The sequence below is a fragment of the Chiloscyllium plagiosum genome, unplaced genomic scaffold (assembly GCF_037043375.1).
Source record: "Chiloscyllium plagiosum isolate Xiang-an unplaced genomic scaffold, Cpla_swu_hap1 HiC_scaffold_15, whole genome shotgun sequence".
Lineage (NCBI taxonomy): Eukaryota > Metazoa > Chordata > Chondrichthyes > Orectolobiformes > Hemiscylliidae > Chiloscyllium > Chiloscyllium plagiosum.
In genome coordinates this window covers 53,112,212-53,124,605 of record NW_028270153.1, presented here as the reverse complement: position 1 = coordinate 53,124,605, position 12,394 = coordinate 53,112,212, and the positions used below count along the sequence as shown (strand labels likewise).

The window sequence follows — 12,394 nt, the reverse complement described above, 5'->3', positions numbered from 1 at the left end:
TTGTTGAGGCTCTCATATTTTAGAATAAAAATGTTGGTTTTAGTACTTTTATATGTAAATCACAGAACTTTTTGAAAGTTACATTCTCAAGTGAACTTTAACAACGGTGTCATATCGGCCCAGATAATGCATTGAAGGAGTGAGATGCCCTGTGTGAGACTGTCTGTGCCACAATGGCCTAATCTAAAACACAGATTTATGGAATCAACATGGATTCATGCAGTTTTTGGCCAAAATAATATGTAATTCTGCAAGTACAAGTTCACCCAACAAACTTATACGTGAGTACGTGTGTATTGGGCAGGGGGTGTCTGTGAGAGTGTGTGTGAGTGTGAGAGTGAAGGGGTACAAGTCTGTGAGTGGGTGCGTGCGCACATGTGTGTGTATGTGTCTGTCTGTGTATAGTGCAATGGGGTCACCTGTAGTGTGAAATGAACCCAGGGTCCCGGTTGAGACCATCCCCATTGGTACCGAACTTGGCTATCAGACTCTGCTCGGCCACCTTTCATTGTTGTCTGTCCCGAAGTCCCCCTTGAAGGATGGTCACCTGGAGGTCCGAGAACGAATGTGCCGGACCACTGAAATGTTCTCCGACTGGGAGGGAACCCTCCTGTCTTTTGATTGTTGAGCGGTGTCCACTCATTCGTTGACGTTGTCTCTGCTTGGTCTCGCTAATGTACCATGCCTCAGGACATCCTTACCTGCAGCGTAAGAGATAGACAACATTGGCTGAGGCACATGAGTACCTGCCTTGTACAAGGTGGGAGATGTCCCCATGCATAATGGTGGTATCCATGTTGACATTCTGACATGTCTTGCAGCGTCCACTGTGACAAGGTTGTATGGTGCTGTCCTGAAAGCTGGGCAGTTTGCTACAAACAATGATCTGTTTGAGGTTTGGTGGTTGTTTAAAGGTGAGAAGTGGAGGTGTGGGGAAGATCTTGGCAAGCTGCTCATCCTCATTGATAATGTGATGCCGGCTGCGAAGAACATGGCGTAGTTTTTCAGCTCCTGGGAAGTACTGGACAAGGAATGGTCCCCTGTTGGTTGCAGCACGTGTCTGTCTCCTGAGGAGGTCATTACGGTTTCTCGCTGTGGCACGTCAGAACTGGCAGTCGAGGAGTTGAGCATCATACCCTGTTCTTATGAGGGCATCCTTGGGTACTTCCAGGTGCCTGTCACGTTCCTCCTCATCTGGACAGACCCTGTGTATGCGGAGGGCTTGTCTATAGGGGATGGCTATTTTAATATATTTCGGGTGGAAGCTGGAGAAGTGTAGTATTGTGAGGTTATCTGTGGGTTTGTGGTAGAGTGTGGTGCTGAGGTGCCCATCCTTGATGGAGAGGCATGTGTACAAGAATGAGACAGATAGTAGAGAGTAGTCCATGGTGAGTTTGATGGTGGGATGAAACTTGTTGATATCACTGTGTAGTTTTATCAATGACTCTTCTCCATGGGTCCAGAGAAAGAAAATATCATCAATGTACCTGGTGTATAATGTTGGTTGGAGGTCCTGCATAGAGAAGAAGTCTTGTTTGAGCCTATGCATGAAAATATTGGCATATTGGGATGCGAATTTGGTCACCATGGCTGTTTCATGTGTCTGGATGAAGAACTGGTTGTCAAAGATGAAATCGTTGTGGTCGAGGATAAAGCGGATGAGTTGTAGGACGGTGCTTGGAGATTGGCAGTTGTTGGTGTTGAGTACTGAGGCTGTTGCCGCAATGTCGTCATTGCCGTCATATGACAGAACTGAAAACAACATGTTCGTTCTAAAAGATGAGAGACTTAACAAACAATCCAGGTTGTTTTCAATATATGATTTCAGTTACATCACACTGTAAACTTTTGTTATAAATACTGTGTCTTATGATCTTACACTCCACAACCACCTGATGAATGAGCAGCGCTCCGAAAGCCAGTGCTTCCAAATAAACCTGTTTGACTAAAACCTGGTGTTGTGTGGTTTTTAATTTTGTCCACCCCTGTCCAACACTGGCATCTCCAAATCTCATCTCTGGAACCATCCATGTGAATCTTTTCATGGTCATCAGTACCAATGACACAGCTAGAAAAAGGGATGAGGATCTGAAAAGTAAATATAGGGAGTTAGATTGGAAGCTAAAAGGCAGGATGAGCAGAGTAATAATCTCAGGATTGCTACCAGTGCCACGGGCTAGTGAGGCTTGGAACTGAAAGTGAGTGCAGATGAACGTGGCTGCTGGGCTGGTGTAGGAGGGAGGGCTTCAGATATGTGGATCATTGGGATACCTTCTGGGAAAGGTGGGACCTGTACAGGGAGGACAGTTGCACCTGAACTGGAGGGGTACCCATATCCTGGGCAGGAGGTTTGCTAGAGCTCTTCAGGAGCATTTAGACTAGTTTGTCAGGGGGGGTGGGAACCGGATCAGAGGATGGGGTAACTGGTGAACAGGCAGATAAAGCATACAGAGAGTCTTTGAGGAAGGATAGTCAGTTGATAGGGCAACGTTGCAGTTCAGTGTGATGTGTTGAAGTGTGTCTATTTTAACACATAAAGTGTCAGGAATAAGGGTGATGGACTTAGAGCATGTATCAATACTTAGAGCTGCAGTGTTGTGGCCATTATGGGAGACTTGGATATCATAGAGGCAGGAATGGTTGTTGGATGTCCTGGGCTTTAGATGTTTCAAAAGGAATAGGGAGGAAGGTAAAAGAGGTGGGGGAGTGACACTGCTAATCAGGAATAGTAACACAGCTGCAGAAAGGGAGGTCATCGAGCAGGGTTTATCTGCAGAGTCTGTATGGGTGGAAGTCAGAAACAGGAAAGGAGTTTTTTACAGATCCCCCAATAGCAACAGAGACACAGAGAAGTAGATTGCGAGGCAGATTTTGGAAAGTTGCAGAAGTGAATCCTTAGAATGCATAAAGACAGTAGGACTATATTTAAGAGGGAAATCAGGAGGGCAAAAAGGAGACATGAGATAGCTTTAGCAAATAGAGTTAAGGAGAATCCAAAGGGTTTTTACAAGTACATTAAGGACAAAAGGGTAACTAGGGAGAGGATAGGACCCCTCAAAGAACAGCAAGGCGGCCTTTGAGTGGAGCCACAGAAAATGGGGGCGATAATAAATGAGTATTTTGCATCATTGTTTACTGTGGAAAAGGACAGGGAAGATATAGACTGTAGGGAAATAGATAGTGGCATCTTGAAAAATGTCCATATTAGAGAGGAGGAAGTGCTGGATGGCTTGTAATGTATAAAAGTGGATAAGCTCCCAGGACCTGATCAGGTGTACCCGAGAACTATTTGAGATGCTAGGGAAGTGATTGCTGGGCCCCTTGCTGAGATATTTGTATTATTGATAGTCACAGGTGAAGTGCTGGAAGACTGGAGGTTGGCTAATGTGGTGCCATTGTTTAAGAAAATTCGTAAGAACAAGTCAGGGAACTAAAGACCAGTGAGCCTGACCTCGGTGGTGGGCAAGTTGTTGGAGGGAATCCTGAGGGACAGAATGTTCATGTATTTGGAAAAGCAAAGACTGATTAGAGATAGTCAACATGGCTTTGTGTGTGGGAAATCACGTCTCACAAAATTGATTGAGTTTTTTGAAAAAGTAACAGAGGATTATGAGTGCAGAGCAGTAGACATGATCTGTATGGACTGCAGTAAGGAGTTCCGCAGGGTTCCCCATGGGAAACTGGTTAGCAAGGTTAGATCTCATGAAATACAGGGAGAACTAGCCATTTGGATACAGAACTGACTCGAAGGTAGAAGACAGAGGGTGGTGCTGGAGGGTTGTTTTTCAGACTGGAGGCCTGTGACCAGTGGAGTGTTACAAGGATCAGTGCTGGGTCCTCTACTTTTCGTCATTTACATAAATGATTTGTATGTGAGCATAAGAGGTATAGTTAGTAAGTTTGCAGATGACATCAAAGTTGGAGATGTAGTGGACAGCGAAGAGTGTTACCTCAGATTACAACAGGATCTTGATCAGATGGGCCAATAGGCTGAGGAGTGACAGATGGAGTTTAATTCAGATAAATGCGAGGTGCTGCATTTTGGAAAAGCAAATTTTAGCAGGACTTATACACTTAATGGTAAGGTCCTAGGGAGTGTTGCTGAACAAAGACACCTTGGAGTGCATATTCATAGCTCCTTGAAAGTGGAGTCGCAGGTAGATAGGATAGTGAAGAAAGCGTTTGGTATGCTTTCCTTTATTGGTCAGAGTATTGAGTACAGGAGTTGGGAGGTCATGTTGCGGCTGTACATGACATTGGTTAGGCCACTAATGGAATATTGCGTGCAATTCTGGTCTCCTTCTTATCGGAAAGATGTTATGAAACTTGAAAGGGTTCAGAAAAGATTTACAAGGATGTTGCCAGGGTTGGAGGATTTGAGCTATAGGGAGTGGTTGAACAGGCTGGGGCTGTTTTCCCTGGAGCTGAGGCTGAGGCGTAATCTCATAGAGGTTTACAAAATTATGAGGGGCATGGATAGGATAAATAGGCAAAGTTTTTTCCCTGGGGTGGAGGAGTCCAGAACCAGAGGGCAAAGGCTTAGGGTGAGAGGGGAAAGATATAAAAGAGACCTAAGAGGCAACATTTTCACACAGAGGGTGGAATGAGCTGCCAGAGGAAGTGGTGGAGGCTAGTACAATTGCAACATTTAAAAGGCACCTGGATGGGTATATGAATAGGAAGGGTTTGGAGGGATATGGGTCGGGTGCTGGCAGGTGGGACTAGATTGGGTTGGGATATCTGGTTGGCATGGATGGGTTGGACCGAAGGTTCTGTTTCCGTGTTGTACATCTCTACAACTCTACAAACATGGTTGTTGTCATGGGTGACTTCACCTTCCCTAATATTGATTGGAACTTGCTTCGTGCAAATAGTTTGGATGGAGTAGATTCTGTCAGGTGTGTCCAGAAAGGATTCCTGACTCAATGTGGATAGGTCAACTGGATGTGAAGGTTGGTGGAGTTGTGGACAGTGTGGAGGGCTATTGTGAGTTGCAACAAGTCATTGACAGGATGCAGAGCTGGGCTGAGAAGTGGCAGATGGAGTTCAACCTGGAAAAGTGTGAAGTGATTCATTTTGGAAGGTCGTATTTGAATGCAGAATACAGTGTTAAAGGCAGGATTCTTGACAGTGTAGAGGAAAAGAAGGATATTTCAATCCACATCCAGAAATCCCTCAAAGTTGCCATCCAGGTTGACAGGGTTATTAAGATGGTGTATGGTGTGTTGGCTTTCATTAGCAGGGGATTGAGTTTAAGAGCCGTGAGCTAATGCTGCCGCTCTATAGAGCCTGGTTAGAGCACACTTGGAATATTGTGTTCAGTTCTGGTCGCCTCATTATCGGAAGGATGTGGAAGCTTTAGAGAGGGTGCAGAGGAGATTTACCAGGATGTTGCCTAGACTGGAGGGTGTGTCTAATGAAGAAAGTTTGAGGGAGCTACAGCTTTTCTCAATGGGGCAAAGAAGGATGAGAGGTTATTTGAAAGAGGTGTACTAGATGATGAGAGACATCGATAGAATGGATAGTCAGAGACTTATTTCCAGGGTGGAGATGTCTCTCACAAGGGGGTATAATTTTAGGGTGATGGGAGGAAGGTTTAGGGGAGATGTCAGAGGTAGGTTCTTTACACAGAGAGTGGTGGGTGTGTGGAATGCACTGCCAGTTGTGGTAGTCGAGTCGGACACATTAGGGACACTTAAGCGACTCTTGGATAGGCACATGCATGATAGTAAAATGTAGAATTTGTAGGTTAGTTTGATCTTAGAATAGGATAAAAGGTCGGCACAACATCGAGGGCGGAAGGGCCTGTGCTGTGCTGTATTGTTCTGTGTTCTATAAATTGTGGTACTGCAACTGGACACAATATATCAGTTATAGCTGAACCAGATTTTTATGCAGATTTGTCAGAACTTCCTTATTCTTTTATTCTATCCTCCTATTTATAATGATGATAGAATAAATAAAGCACATTTATTAATCATCCTCTCAAATTGCTCAGGCACCTTCAATGATCTATGTACAAATACTTCTCCCTCAGATCCTGTTGCTTCTGCACCCCCTTTAGATTTGTACAATTTACGTTTTTTTACTGTGTGTCTCTGTGCTTCTGACTAAAACAAATAACTTCACATTTTTCTGCATTAAATTTCACCTTTTACTTGTCTGCCCATTCCACCATCCTGTGTCTGCCTTTGGCATCACACTCATCATAGCTCACATTACTTCCAAGCTTGTTCTGATCTCCAAATTTGTAAATTATGCTTTGCATACAAAAGTGTATGTTATTAATATTGGAAGAGCAGGAGTTTTAACCTTAGCTTGTGGGAACCCCAGTAAAAACTTGCCTCTGTACACAATACTATGTTGCTTTCAAAAATCCAAATGACTATTCAAGAAGTTTGTTGAAGATATTCAAGTCCAGCAGAAATAGTACCTCTGTTACTGTCCTCAACCACTGTCTCTGCCAGTGAGCTCCATATGTCCACCATTCTCTTGGCAAAGAAGTTTCTTCTGAAGTCCCTTTTGATTTCCTGTCAAATATCCCATATTGTTGGCCATTCATTTCTCCACAAATGGAAACACTGTCTCCAATATCAAAAGCTTTCCTTGTTCTAAGCTCACTATCAAAGTCCAAAGATGCACAGGCTAAGTGGATCGGCCATGCTAAATTACCCTTAGTGTCCAGGGATGTTCAGGCTAGGTGGGTTAGCCATGGGAAATGCAGGGTTACAGGATGAAGGGATGGGTCCGGGTAGGTGCTCTTTGGAGGGTCAGTGTGGATTCAATGCTCAGAATGGCCTGCTTCCACACTGTAGGGTTTCTATGATACTATAACCAGGCCTCTCATTTTGAGAGGTGGTTATTTAGCCTTTCCTGATTGATATAACCTAACATCATCTTTTCCACACTGGCCAATGCTTCTATATTCTTTTGTAATATAATGGGCACAGTTCTCCAGATCTAGGAAACCAATGTATGATACAACTTTTGTAAGATACCTGTGTTTTAATCCTATATCCCTAGCAATAAACCTCATGCTTGGTTTGGTATTTTACAGCCTTATTACTTACATTATTACTTGAACTTCTAGTGTATTTATACTCCCACTTTAATTCTTACTTTCCATGTAAATATGAGGTTTCTTTATTTTTCTTAGCAAGATTAATGCATCATGTTCATCTACAGTGAAATTCATTTGTCAATTATCTGCTACACGTTTATTGTAGTTTATTGCAGCTTTGCTGGCCTAATCTATGTGATCTTAATAGTCGAATATACTTGTGAATATAAATACTTCTGTAATCTTTTTATTCTCTGACCAGATTAACATGACGAGCAAGTTGTGAGTACAATGAAAAGGAGAATGTATAACACAGTTATTCAGTGACATATTCTGTGTTTGCCCTAAATCCACCTTTCAGGTTTTAAAGTGCCCTTTCATGTGAATAATGTGCAGAAAAATATGAAGAACCTTGATGAGCTGGATGTTTTTTTCTGAACCTCTGTGAAGCCCATGCTTAATAGTGACTGCCTTCCTATTGGAAGATCTGGCCCAATGTTACATGTGTAGTTCTGTACCCGAATACCAACATGGCCCCCTGAATTCCACTCACCATTTTGTCTGTCACGAGAAATGGTTTCAGTTGCAACTTGAACTGAAGAAAGGCAAATATGGTTGCCTCCCTATATTTCCTATTTCTTGCAATCTGTAACATTCAGAGTGACAGATACTTTCTTAAGCCTGTGTGAACCTGAGCAGATCAAAGGGTTTGTGGACCATAGGGGAAGCTGGTTCTGGAATTGGAAACTTTTGGCATATAAGTTTAAAAGTTATTGAGAACCTCACATTTAATAATTTGTGTGTGTCTTTAAATATGGTTATCGATTATACAGCTTTGTTCTTAAAAGGTAAATGACCAATAAATTAACCAGTATTATGAAAGTGTTTACACACATTGCACTGCATTATCCAAAGGATAAAGTGTTCTTTTGCATTCAGGAGTTTTGAGATATGTCTTTTGGATTCTATGTTTCTAACTTTCATTGATTCACAGTCCAGGTAATTTATTCAGTCTTTTGAAGCAGTGGTGCAGATAAGTTTAAATTTTTTTCTACTTCAGTAGTCTTTTAATCTGTATATTTCTGGAAGCTTTGCTGACACAGCCATGCTTTAAAAACCCATAATGAATGTTTTGTCTCACCTTCCAGATCTTAGCTCAATGAGGTTACTTTATGCAGTTAATCAATGGAATTATATTATGAAAGTTTTGATAAGTTCTAAACTTATTACGGATTTAGCTTAATTTGTAATTGACACAGTTGTCAAAGAGACTGAGATTTACTTAGATTTAATTTAAGTTGAGCACCTATAGTTTTTGAAGAGTCCTTTGAATGTATGGTTCTTTTTACAGTTTTATGAGTATCTCCAGGACTTCTCAATGTTATTATAGGGCTCATGAATTCTGCTAATATTGTACACTTGGGATAGAATTTTATAGAGGTCTGCACACCACAGGCTATAGTGAGAAACATGGCAGAGTAGTGTGAGAGGTCCAGAGAGGCCTATCTTGAAACTGGGAACAACTATCTGCAACTTTTAATTAAGTTCTGGGTTTAGAGGTGAGATTCTTGCCATGCATTGGCTTGATGTCTATGAAGGAGGTCCACCTGGTTGACCTTGTTACAATCATTATACCGTCCATTTAAATGAACAAAACTGACGTCCAAAATAATGTCAGATTCAGCCCTTGGTGCTTTTTGTGCATTGGGGTTTACATGGAGGGGGGTGGTGAGGATAAGGCAGGTCATGGAGTGAGATGGAATGCCTAATGTTTCTGCATAAGTGGACAGGTGTATCAGTAAGTGGAAGTGAGCTTCCAAGATGTTCACCTTGGCACTTATTCTTTCCTCTTTTATATCTGCCTCAGTAGGCTGCCATCCTGACTCCAGCATGGCCTTGCTCCATGGGCAGAAAGTTTGACGCGCCTGTCAGGTAAACTAGGAGGTGGTAATATAACATTAAGAAGTGGTCTGACTCACAATTCTTACTTCAAATAGGGAAATCTGTTCTGTCAACTCTGTTTCTCTCTCTCTCTCTATGGATACTTGCCAGAACCGTGGAACATTTACAGGATTTTCTGTTATTACATCAGGATTCTAGGGTCTGCAGTATTTTGCTCTAGAACATCGCAAGGCTGGAGGAAATTATCGAGCTAGAGAGGTGGCTAGACCATGGAGGGAGGTCAAAACAAGACTGAGAATTTTAAAATCATAATGCTACTTGGGCTGATATGAATGTAAGTTAGCAAGCAAAACGTGGTAGGTTAATGACACTTGGTATGAAAGGGATATGGTGATCAGAGTTTGAGAAAACATCAGGTTCACAGAGGGTAGCTGGTAGGAGACCATCCAGAAATAGTCAGCACTGGCATAGTTAGACTTAGAGGTAAAATAAATGCATGAAAACAGCAAAGAAAATGTGGAACTTAACTGAAGGTTGTTGAAAATTAGGGTTTAGGTATTCAATTAACATTATATTCCCTCTACTCTGTCTATGACATGACAATTTGTAAAATGCAATGGTTATATAGTCATTATAGTCACATTTTGTCAATGGCTCATTGGTCTAGGGGTATGATTCTTGCTTAGGGGCTTGTACATTGCAGACATACGAGAGGTCATGGCTTCAAATAGACAAGCCCTGATTCCTTACCTTCAGTTTGGGGCCCTCTTGTAGTGCAATGGTAATATGCCTGCCCCTGAACTGTGAGACCTGCGTTCAAGTCCCATCTGTACTGGAACACATTGATCAGAAAAATAGGTGAATTAAAAAACAATTAAACTAACCCAAACTTCCAACCCAACTATTTAGGGAAATATATACATAAGCCCAATTTGTGACCCTCATGTGATGCAGTAGTAATGTCCCTACCTCCTGGTCCAGAAGGCCTGCCTTCAAGTCCCACCAATCCAGAGGTATGTAAGAACATCTCTGAAGAGATTGATAAGAAAAGTAGGTTTTATTAAAAAAAAACATAACGTGGCACATGCTGAAGCCTAAACAACTCTATCAAGGGTAACAGGTAACACTCTTCTATCAAGACAGTAACATCTTTATATGTTTGGTGATAGTCTGACTTCATCTAAATGCTCCCTGGTCTGCCCAAGGCTACACTCTCCCCAAAAAATATACACTATCCAAAAGATTTGTGAACAAAATAATTATGCAAACATTTCATTTTGAATTTTACAGGATTTTTAAGCAAATTGAACCAATATAATTGTAACTATTTCAATGTGTGCGATCCTGTTCCCCTCCTATTAGAAGGATGCTGTGAAACTTGAAAGGGTTCAGAAAAGATTTACAAGGAAGTTGCCAGGGTTGGAAGATTTGAGTTAGAGGGAGAGGCTGAATAGGCTGGGGCTGTTTTCCCTGGAGTGTCTAAGACTGAGGGGTGACCTTATGGAGGTTTATAAAATCATAAGGGTCATGGATAGGGTAAATAGACAAAGTCTCTTCCCTGAGGTGGGGGAGTCCAGAACTAGAAGGCATAGGTTTAGGGTGAGAGGGGTAAAATTTAAAAGAGACCTCAGGGATAACTTTTTCACGCAGAGGGTGTTGTGGGTATGAAATGAGTTGCCAGAGAAAGTGGTGGATGCTCTTACAATTACAACATTTAAAAAAGGATAGGTATATGATTAGGAAGGGTTTAGAAGGATATGGGCCAGGTGCTGGCATAGGGACTTGATTAGGTTTGGATAGCTGGTCAGCATGGATGAGTTGGACCGAAGGGTCTGTTTCAATGCTTTACATCTCTATCACTCTATGACATCCCTGAGCACACAGTCCAGTCACATTGGAATGTTCCAGTTTGGTTGAGGAAAACGCCTTGCACTGGAAGATCAACAAGTTTCAGACAGACCAAAGAGTGCCTTTTACTGAGTTGATAGCCTTCCAGCTACAACTGATGTTTACCTTGGTGTATGTACCTGGAAACAGCCTGTACGAACACAGAATCCTGTGCCACAGATATGTTTGGTAAGAACTTCACTAAAAACAATTGCATCTCTCTCCAGATCTACATTGCAAAGGCACATTCCACAATGAGGTGGACAAAAGCCTCTTCCCCACCACATCCACCTTGAGGACAAGATATGGAGAGGTTGACCTATTTGAAATTTTACTGGTTCTGTCAGAGGTGACAGGTATTCTGCCCACTCTTTAGGTGCTTAAGTGGCTGTTACAGATGCGGAGAGTGCAAAGGGTGCAAGGGGGAGGGGGAAATAAGCTCGGTTCCCCAATTCTATTAACAAAAAACAGAAATTGCTGACAAAACTCAGCAAGTCTGGCAGTATCTGTGGGCTGAAAGCAGAGTTAATGTTTAGAGTCTGGTGACACTTCATCAGAGCTGAGGAATCACTTATGCCTCCTTATCCATTTTCTTATCATGCCTTCAACAATTTTCCTGAATGCCTTAATTACACCATATCTAATTATGGTTGATGCAGTTGATTGTTACACTTTGCAATATTGCTAGTGCAAGGATGCCTTTGCACCACTTGAGGGCAGATTTTGTGCATTGTTTGAGTTCATTCTGTTACATAAACCTCAGATCTTGTGACAAATTTCAAAGGATAAAAAGAATTTTATTGGCACAGTGTTGAACTGAAATGTTTATTTAGTTTATGTACACATGAATATATGAACGTATGAATTAGGAGCAAGAATAGGCTATTCAGAATCTTGAGCCTGCTCTGCTATTCAATATGATCATGGTGATCTAATGGTAATGTCAATTCCACTTTACTGCCTACACCTGATCATCTTTCAACCTCTTGCTTGGCAAGAATCATTCTGCCATTACTTTAACAAATATTCAAAGAGTCTGCTTCCATCAGCTTTCAGGCGGCAAATTCTAAAGTCTCATGAAACTCTCTGAGAGTTTCAACTTTGAAAAAAACTCATTTCACTTAATCTCTGTTTAAATGATATATAATCCCTGACTCTTAAATGGTGTAGTAGTAAAGTGGATTTGACATTACCATTAGATCACCCAAGACGATGAACAGCAGAACAGATTCAAGGTTCCAAATGGTGGCCCTTAATTCTGGATTCATCTTAAAGATAGAGGTTTCCTCTTACCAGGATCTTCTTACTTAAACTTAGTATGGCAATGTTTATGTTCCACTCAAGCACTTTGATTAATTATAAGATTCCACTATACTTTCATTCTGATTTCCCATATTCAGGTACTGTAAGATCAAATGAAAATTGATCTGCTTATATTCAACTCTCCTGCAATTTCCATGTACATTAGTCTTATCCTTGCTGACTAACATTGGTCCCTGTTTCAACAGCGCATTGATTTTAAAATTTTCAAACCTGGTTTCACCC

The 12,394-nt window shown here is 41.7% G+C and overlaps 1 long non-coding RNA gene and 1 pseudogene across 1 annotated transcript in view; one reads left to right on the top strand and one right to left on the bottom strand.

The window, feature by feature from the left end:
• LOC148147655 (uncharacterized) overlaps nt 1–12,394 on the top strand; it is a 112,905-nt gene that overhangs the window by 81,711 nt on the left and 18,800 nt on the right. The gene's annotated exons all lie outside the window — the stretch shown is intronic.
• LOC148147656 (uncharacterized) lies at nt 506–1,588 on the bottom strand (annotated as a pseudogene).